The 9,275-nt window shown below is 42.6% G+C and overlaps 1 protein-coding gene across 1 annotated transcript in view; it reads left to right on the top strand.

The window, feature by feature from the left end:
• trhra (thyrotropin-releasing hormone receptor a) overlaps positions 1-2,213 on the top strand; it is a 14,570-nt gene extending 12,357 nt beyond the window's left edge. The window contains exon 2 of the mRNA XM_015949389.3: positions 1-2,213. This exon is cut by the window's left edge and continues 2,330 nt beyond it. The gene's annotated coding sequence lies outside the window, so the exon portion shown is untranslated.
• Positions 2,214-9,275: the final 7,062 nt, after the last annotated feature.

Below are 9,275 nucleotides of genomic sequence, written 5' to 3'. Positions count from 1 at the left end.
ACTTAGACAGACTTTTAAAGAAGCATTTATGGAGCTAGGATTAGGACAATATTACACATAACTTGTACCAAGTCTTGTAACTTGTAACATGTTTTGTAACTGTAACCTTCATTTTGTAACATATAATTCACATTTTGTAACATGTAACCTTTGTTTTGTAACACACATTTTTGTTATTGTCAGTCATAACTTTTGTGTTCTAAGACGTAACTTTTGTTTTGTAGCATATAGTTCTTGTTTTGTAACATGAAACTTTCGGTACGTAAGTTACGTTTTAGAAAACTAAAGTTACGTGTTACAAAACAAGAATAACAGACTACAAAAGGAAAGTTACGGGTAACAAAATGTGAATGACATGCTACAAAAGGAAAGTTATGTGTCAAAACTAAAATTGCATGCCACAAAATGAAAGTTACAGGTTACAAAACGTGATTTACATGCTATAAAACGAAAATTACGTGTCACAAAACATAAATTACAGGCTATAAAATGAACGTTACAAGTTACAAAAGCATTCACATCACATTTCAGATCATATTCATTATTTAGACTGATTCTACAACTTGTCCTTGAACCCAAATAATTTTCCATCTCAGCATGCTGGATGCACAAAGACGAAGAAACCACCACTAATGAGGATCACTGCTGCTTTTGAATGAACAATCATAAATCAGTAAATTAATGAAAAAGATCCAAAAGTATTATGTTTATTTCTTTAATAATTAATTATAGACTTAGCTGTTTCTCTGTTGGCAGCCTTTATTAGAAAGCAGTGCATGATGCAGATCAGAATGTAGGATATTAGTCAGCAGTGCATCCTCATGTGGAAATACTAATCATTTGGATACATTTAGGAAAAACAGGATTCTGGCAGGTTTTATTGTCACTTGAAACTATCAGTGTTGAACAAACCAACACATAAAGCAGATCTCTATTTCCTCTCTTATCCTGTTCTTGTAGCTTCTTTTGGGTGATTAGTGTTGACACCATCTGTTCTGTACAGCTCCAATGGACCATTCCCCGTTTCTGTTCTGCAAGGATTTTACTGACAAAGCAAAAATGTTTCCTTTCTGTTAGCGCAGCTCTACTCCTGAAGCCATGTAATTCAAATTAATCTGAATGCACACCACCATGACATTTTCTTTTTGCTTGGAGAGGAAAAGCACAGATGTTGGATTACATGACCTTTAACAGTGGTCTCGGTGCAGAAAGAGGAAGATATTAGATACTCACTTAAAGCTGCTGTCAGTTCAGAATCACCTGAACAATAATGATTTCTGCAGGGAGTAGTTTGATTAGTCTCAACGTGACAGACACACCGAAGCCTTCCGCTGCTCTGGTCACTGTGAAGACGATCGCTGTGGAGAGCCCGTGAAGGTCAGTGGGCACTGCATCAGAAAATGGGAGATATGAACTCCTCAAGTGCAGAAAAAGTACATTTAAAACCAGCTGCATTGAATCACAGGTATTGGCCGCAGCATGAGGCCCTTTTCTGTTATTTATTTGCTCAACAAGCCCCTAGGGGCTTAAGCTTAAGGCAGTGCTGGAATGTGTAAATAAGTCACAACATAGAGCCATGCTTGATTTGGTGGAACTCATATGTAAATATTGAAAACCACACCTGATTTCTGCTTGAACTGCACACGTGTGCAACTGAAGTCTGCATAGAAGGAATAATCAAGTGGATGCTGTGAAAGGGACATGTGTTGTGTCAGAAGCTGTTTGTTTTTTGTCTATATTATGAAGATGTGTAAAGTTGATTGTTCAGTACAATGTGAAATTTATGCCGTATTGTATTTTATTTTATTTTCAATGTGTGCCAGCAAATGCGCTCTTACAATAACAGCTTGCTTTGATCTTTTGTTCCATCCGTCTGTTTCTTGTCATTTCAGTCCAGTGGGTGAAAGTTAATCTCCATAGTAGACAGGATTGCACACTTTTACAGTTCTCATTTTTTCGGAATTGTTTTTGACTCTTCGACAAACATGATTTTGTTTTGCACGGTGTGCAGGTAGCAGGATGAATACTGGCTTTTGTGATGTGAAAACATGCAGGAAAAAAGAACAGAAGAAGAAAATTGGTGTGTTTTCATGTGAAGCGTCATTCTTTGCACTTTTATGTTTAAAAGTGTTATTTTTTCAGCTTTTGCTGCTTGATGGGTTGTTTTGTATTTTGAATTGTTCATTGTCTATAATAAAAAAATAATTATTGTTCACGCTGGATAGAACTGCATCTTACGTCTTCACTTTTCTCCACACCTCTACCACTTTGATCCATTAGCAGCTACAGAAGTGATCCATTTATCTGAGATGTTCACATGAATCAGTCACACGGCTACTGTAAGGTAGGGCCACACACTGATGGCTTCCTTTTAAAATCTCTCTGGGTCTGGTGGTTGAACTCTAATTTAATTCATCTCACTGCAGCTTTGAGAGGGTGTGCTGCAGTGTTTGGGCTAATGCATAAATACATGTAAAAGAAAAAAAGGTAAGTTTGTGTTGCTTATGAGTCTTGAGATTAAAGTTGAAATCAGCAAGCAATGTCGAACCACTACTTTGAGAATAAAATGAAAAATACCAATAATTAAGTCAAAACGCTAAGAAAACGAGGACATGCAATCAAAAAGCAATTACCGACTGAGGTAAAGTGGCAAAACTAAGTTAATAAAAGGAAATTTGGGAAGACGGGAGCGATTGGAGGGCGACCCGCACCCACGGAAAGCACCGTCCGTGTGGAGACCTCACAGACTGGGCTGTTACTCGAGGTGAATCGTAAGCTGGACAATGTTCTAGCTGCGATACCGGTATTAGTGCGCAAAATGGATGTCATCTTGGAGAGGGTCACTGGACGGTGTGGAGATGTTTAAAACCTGAATTGGCTTCACTGGAGGACTTGAATGATCAGTTACAGACTCAAGGCAGAGAGGAAAATTATCTCTGCCTGACCCATACAAAGTCTTGTTATCCGAATCTGACGCCATGGCAGCCTTGTGAATGCCAACAACAAACCCCCACGAAGGAATGCAGACAGATGTTGTGAAAACCCGACCTACCCCCCGCCTTCGAATTGGTGGACTTCAGCCTGGCGAGGTCATCAACCTGCAGGTGTCAATGTGCTCTGCCCTCCTCCCAAGATCTCCCTCCCAGCTGTGGCTACAGTGGCTGAGCGCCATAGGGCTGCTCTCGCTGGGGAGACAGGATCCCCCCCCCCCCCCCCCCCCCGCCTTCCTCTCGGTGTCTCATGTTGTGAATTGTTGATGTTCATGCTTATATGTTTGAGGCTTTTTTTTTTTTGGCATAGTGAAGCTACGCCCTGCCGGGAGTAACTCTGGTATGCCTTTTTTTTCCCTCCCCCAATTTATCCTCATGTAATCCCCTTTTCATCTAATTAACGGTAGCGTGACTCTTGTTGCGAATGACCACAGTACCAATTCTTCTGTACTGAAACAATTGCCCCTCGGGGATGATTAAAGTTTTTTTTTGAATTTGAATAGAATTTGAATTTGAAAGCTCTAATAGGCACATACACTAGAACTTATGACGTCTAGAGGTTTGCACAACTAGTAAAAACCTCCAGAATCTCTTGTGGTTTGGATGACAATATTAATTTCATAGGAGACAAATATACCATTCCAAGAAGCTCCAGGTGTTTTGCAAGTTTTTTTAAGTATCTGTGTTTGTTTGAAACTCTTACTTTGAATGATTAACAGAAGTCAGGGTTGGAGCTGCTGTGGGAGAATAAAACTCAACTTGGATCTATTTGGGAAAAGGCTTTGTGCTGTTATTCTGTAGTTTACCCAGGAAAAACAGAACCACAATCCTCTGGTATAATAATAAGAAATCCTGAAAATTACTAATATTTTGTTTTGTTAGTTTTTCTTCTTCTGAATGGTCCCAAAACACTCTAGTTACAGAGGCTGGCCTGTAACGGTTCAGGTGTACTATCATCCTACCGTCATCCTAGTTTTTACATCACAGGGATCAGACAAGCTTTATCAGTGTTCAGAATGTGCAGTCCTGTTAGACAGTCAGTCATATGCCAACATCCCTGCTTCACTAAAGACATTTTTATTCTGAACACTAGAAATTCCACAAGCTTAATAACAAGTGCTGCATTCCAGTTCTGCAACTGCACACACTAGTTACTTTGTAAAAATGCTTAAGATCAGAACCTTCTCTAAATGGAAAGCAGCCCTTGCTCTTCTGAATGTCCCAGTCATGTTAAATTTTCACATATGAGTCTTATATTTCACAAATCACTTAGATGTCTGTTTTTTCAAATTCTAGAGTTTCATCATCTATTTTCTATCAGAAGCCAAAGCAGGGGATAGGTGAAGGAGACTATTTTCATGTTCAGCCTGCATGAAAAACTCTGAGGGAATTTGATCAAAGTCGGAACTACAATGTTCCATTTTGGTTGTTTACATGTTTGAGTCGGTTTTAACACCAAAGTTTCAAAATAAATTGTAGAAGTTGTCCAAGTTTAGCCATTTTTTTAGATTTGCCTTTCAGCAAATATTTCCTTCTCTCTAGAAAGAACCACGATCAGACTAGTTTCCTGGTTTAGTTTAGATGGGAAATACAGCATTGTTACATGCTCGTTGGTCCATGGGCAGATCTTCCAGCTCAGACAGAGGGATGTGGTTTTCAGTTTATTTATTTATCTGCAGATAGAGAATGCAGGATCTGAAGCTGCTCAAGCATGTGGGCTCAGCTCTTAATGCGCAATGCAGTTGACTCTTTCCATGAAGGATCATGAAAGAAGAGAATCCTCCACTCTAGAAGTAACCATCGTTTCCATCCCAGTAAAAGTAAAACATATATTTCTAAATTCAACAAGTTTAAATAGGATTTAAATCTGCATTTTCTTATTGAGTTGCAGTGCTTCAAATGTCAGCTGATGATAATTGCTTTAATCAAAAACGTGTCCTGAAGCAACAGATTCACTCCCAGCCTCAGATGCACGACCTTTCAACTAAAGATTTTTCTGACTTTGCAGCATTTATAGAGGTGAGTCTGAGAAAGCTGTGCCAGTGGGCAGGAATAGTACATGGTTCACGGTTTGTCATGTGTTTGACTTAACACTAACTCAACTCCACTATAGAGTAACTCTGGTAACTTCAGTAGGTTTGGACACATCTGCCCTGTGATTCTGTGAAAAGTGAGTGACACTGATAGAGATTTACTGACCCAGGAGGATCACACCGATCCGGCAAAAGTTTTCACGCGGGTGAAATTGAGACGCTGAGCGGGATTGACGTGGCCAAGGGGCTGCTACTTCAGAATAAAAGCCTCGGCTGATGGCTGCACAAGCAAAACAAGCGCTCCTTTACTCCTACATGTGAAGTTACAAGGGTTTTCTGTTTTAGGGTCAGTGTTGATGAGGAACATTTAAAGAGGAAGTAAGGCGTCTGTGGGAATGCCAAAAAAAAAAAACTACGTCAACAAGCACTGTAATGGTTTTCATCAAACCATTTGGTCTAGATCAGGGGTGTCAAACTCAAACTCACACGGGGTTGAAATGAAACTCTGGGACGGAGTCGAGGGCCAAACTTAATATTTTTGAAAAAGTGACGGCAAATTTGCACATTTTCTTTATCAACATATATGCAATTTTGAACCTTTAAATTTGGAAACAAACATATTTCTGCATTAACACTGAATGTGGAATAACCAAATTACACACGAGCAAGTCAGTTTTAAATAAAAGGCATCAGTGGTATTCATTACTTGTATAATCAGCATTTTATAAATCTATTCAGGATTTATGTTTTCTTGATTATTCATTTTTCTTATTTTTTATTCTCCTTTTTTTCTCCTGTAATACGTGTCATCGCTGCTGTGATGTCTAGCTTTCCCCACAGAGGAACAATAAAGGGATTTTCTATTCTATTCATCTATCTGCAGCCTTTCCACTTCCTGTTTACTGTAGGTTAAATCTTTTCTCACGGGCCAACAACAAAATAAAAATATCATTTTATCTTAAATGAAAATGCAACATCTCACCTGTTAACTTTCATGTTTTGGAGCAGAAAAAGAGCACAAAACCAACATATTTAAAGCTCAGTCTGCTCCACTGGTTTACTGTGATGCTCACCTGTTCCAGCCAGATACCTGCATCATGGGGTTGATCTGAGCTGAGGAGGAGACTCCTGTTGTTTTGTTCATCTTCATCATAATAATGACAACATTAGATGACAACCGGTGCTCACATAGGTTTGTGCTGATGAACATGTCTGAGCAGCTTGACCACGTTGTTGTGTGTCGGGGAGGAAACACAACCACAGAGCCGTGCTGGTTTGAGCGTGTCGCTGCTCGCTGGAGTTATATCAGCTCTGTCTGGACGTTAGTTGGAAAACTTTCTCTTTAAGTCGTGAACACATTACTGAGCGGCTAGAATCTCCGTTTCTGGGCTTCAATGTCAGAAAACAGATGAGTGAACTCGGCGCTGAGTGAGAGGAGTGTAGTTTGTCCGAGACAGCGGAGCTGCAGACACCCAACTACCCCCGCCTCGGGCTGGAAAAAACACAAAGGAGGGGGCGCGTCGCCTCCGCGCTGACGCCGCAAAGCATCATGGGAGTTGAAGTCTTTGCGGTAAAATCGGCCAGCGGGCCAGTTTTAATATATTTTTGATATTTATCTCGCGGGCCACATAAAAATGCTCCGCGGGCCGCGTCTGGCCCGCGGGCCTTGACTCTGACATATGTGGTCTAGATAAATTTTTTTCTGACAACAGTGTCTTGATATTATGCTAAAACAATAGCTGAGATGCTATTCATTATAAAAGACCATGAAATGTGAAAATGTGGCCTTGAAACTGTAGCTGCTTACAAAGCTCCACAGGAAACAATCCAACATGAATGTTTTTTAAACTGCATTCATTCTTGACTTCCAAAAGCCAGGCACCAGCAAATATTATAGCTTCAGTGTGAGCTGTGGAGTCCCTGTGCACAGACAGAAGCACAAAGGAAACACCAGGATCAAGTGTGATTTATCAGGCTTTTCAGTGTGTCCATCACCCCTTTCATCCTGCACTTTGTTCTTAGAAGCACGCTTCATCACTGGAAAACCACTCGACCTAAGATGATTACATTCAGTTAAAAAGAGCCACACTCGTACGGACTTGTTGTCCTTATCTGTTTCGATGTCATCTTCAAACCAAACGGTGTCACATGAGGGGCGATGATTTAATTCATGTATTTTACCAATCCCACTGAACATTAATCAGTCAAAATTGTTGCTATTTGTCGCATGTTGAAGAAATATTTCAAAAATTGTAAAACATTGATTGAGTAGAACTTTGATCTCAGATGTTTAATAGCAGGTTTTAAAATACAATGTGTGTTTGTGTGTGTGTGTGTGTGTGTGTGTGTGTGTGTGTGTGTGTGTGTGTGTGTGTGTGTGATTGGGCCTTCAAGACTCCTACCCCCCTGGGCACTTGACAAGACAATCAATCATTCTCCCACAAACACCCCTTCACACCCTGATGGTGGTGTAGCCACAGCCGGCCTGGGGGCACTGGCAGAAACGAGGTGGCTGTACACAGAGTGAGCCTTAAATCTGCAACCTTCCGATTACGAGGCGGACACTTAACTCCTTGTGCGTGTGTGATCTGGGAGGGGAAACGCAGGTGAGGACAGAGAAAAGATGAGGGAGGGAGGATGATTTACTAATGAAATATTAAAAGTTCTGTTGAAATGACACCGTTTATTTAGTTTGATTGAAATTCCTCATTATACAAGAAATGTAGCTATTTTCCTTATGCACTGTTGACATTTCTATCATCCACTGTTTAAAATGATCTTTTTAGTTGAAAAAGGAAATCAGAAACAATGGAATTTGTGAATAGGGACATTGATTGGGTCCTAGCGGTCTTGTCATCATGTTTTCTCATAACGGTGAGTCCACTGCATTCCTGAGAACCTCGTCGTTGTCTTCCTCCGCTTATCCGGGTCCGGGTCACGGGGGCAGCATCCCAACTAGGGAGCTCCAGACCGTCCTCACCCCGGCCACCTCCACCAGCTCCTCCAGCAGGACCCCAAGGCGTTCCTGGACCAGATTGGAGATGTAACCTCTCCAACGTGTCCTGGGTCGACCCGGGGGCCTCCTGCCGGCAGGACATGCCCGAAACACCTCCCGGGGAGGCCTCCAGGAGGCATCCTGACTAGATGCCCAAACCACCTCAACTGACTCCTTTCGATCCGAAGGAGCAGCTGTTCTACTCCGAGTCCCTCCCGAATGTCCGAGCTCCTCACCCTATCTCTAAGGCTGAGCCCGGCCACACTATGGAGGAAACTCATTTTGGCCGCTTGTATCCGCGATCTCGTTCTTTCGGTCATTACCCAAAGCTCATGACCATAGGTGAGGATTGGGACGTAGATCGACCGGTAAATCGAGAGCCTGGCTTTCTGGCTTAGATCCCTCTTCACCACGACAGATCGGCTCAGCGTCCGCATCACTGCAGACGCTGAACCAATCCGCCTGTCGATCTCCCGATCCCTCCTACCCTCACTCGTGAACAAGATCCCGAGATACTTAAACTCCTCCACTTGAGGTAGGACCTCTCCCTCGACCCGGAGGTGGCAAGCCACCGTTTTCCGGTCGAGAACCGTGGTCTCAGATTTGGAGGTGCTGATCATCATCCCAGCTGCTTCACACTCGGCCGCGAACCTACCCAGCAAGAGCTGAACGTCAGACCTGGATAAAGCTAGGAGGACCACTTCATCCGCAAAAAGCAGAGACGAGATTATCCTGCCACCAAACTCGACACACTCCACACCACGGCTGCGCCTAGAAATTCTGTCCATAAAGGTAATGAACAGAACCGGTGACAAAGGGCAGGCCTGGCGGAGTCCAACCCTCACCGGGAATAGGTCCGACTTACTACCGGCAATGCAGACCAAACTCACGCTCCTCTGGCAAAGGGACTGAACGGCCCTCAACAGAAAGCCACCCACCCCATACTCCTGGAGCATCCCCCACAGGGTGCCCCTGGGGACACGGTCATAAGCCTTCTCCAAATCCACAAAACACATGTGGACTGGTTGGGCAAACTCCCATGCCCCCTCCATCACCCTTGCAAGGGTATAGAGCTGGTCCACAGTTCCACGGCCAGAACGAAAACCACATTGCTCCTCCTCAATCTGAGATTCAACTATCGATCCGACCCTCCTCTCCAGCACCTTGGAGTAGACCTTTCCAGGGAGGCTGAGGAGTGTAATCCCTCTATAGTTGGAACACACCCTCAGGTCACCCTTCTTAAAGATGGGGACCACC

This window comes from Nothobranchius furzeri, chromosome 5, assembly GCF_043380555.1.
Source record: "Nothobranchius furzeri strain GRZ-AD chromosome 5, NfurGRZ-RIMD1, whole genome shotgun sequence".
Taxonomy (NCBI): Eukaryota; Metazoa; Chordata; class Actinopteri; order Cyprinodontiformes; family Nothobranchiidae; genus Nothobranchius; species Nothobranchius furzeri.
Note: the sequence above shows the minus strand (reverse complement) of the source record. Positions and strands in the feature narration are given on the sequence as shown.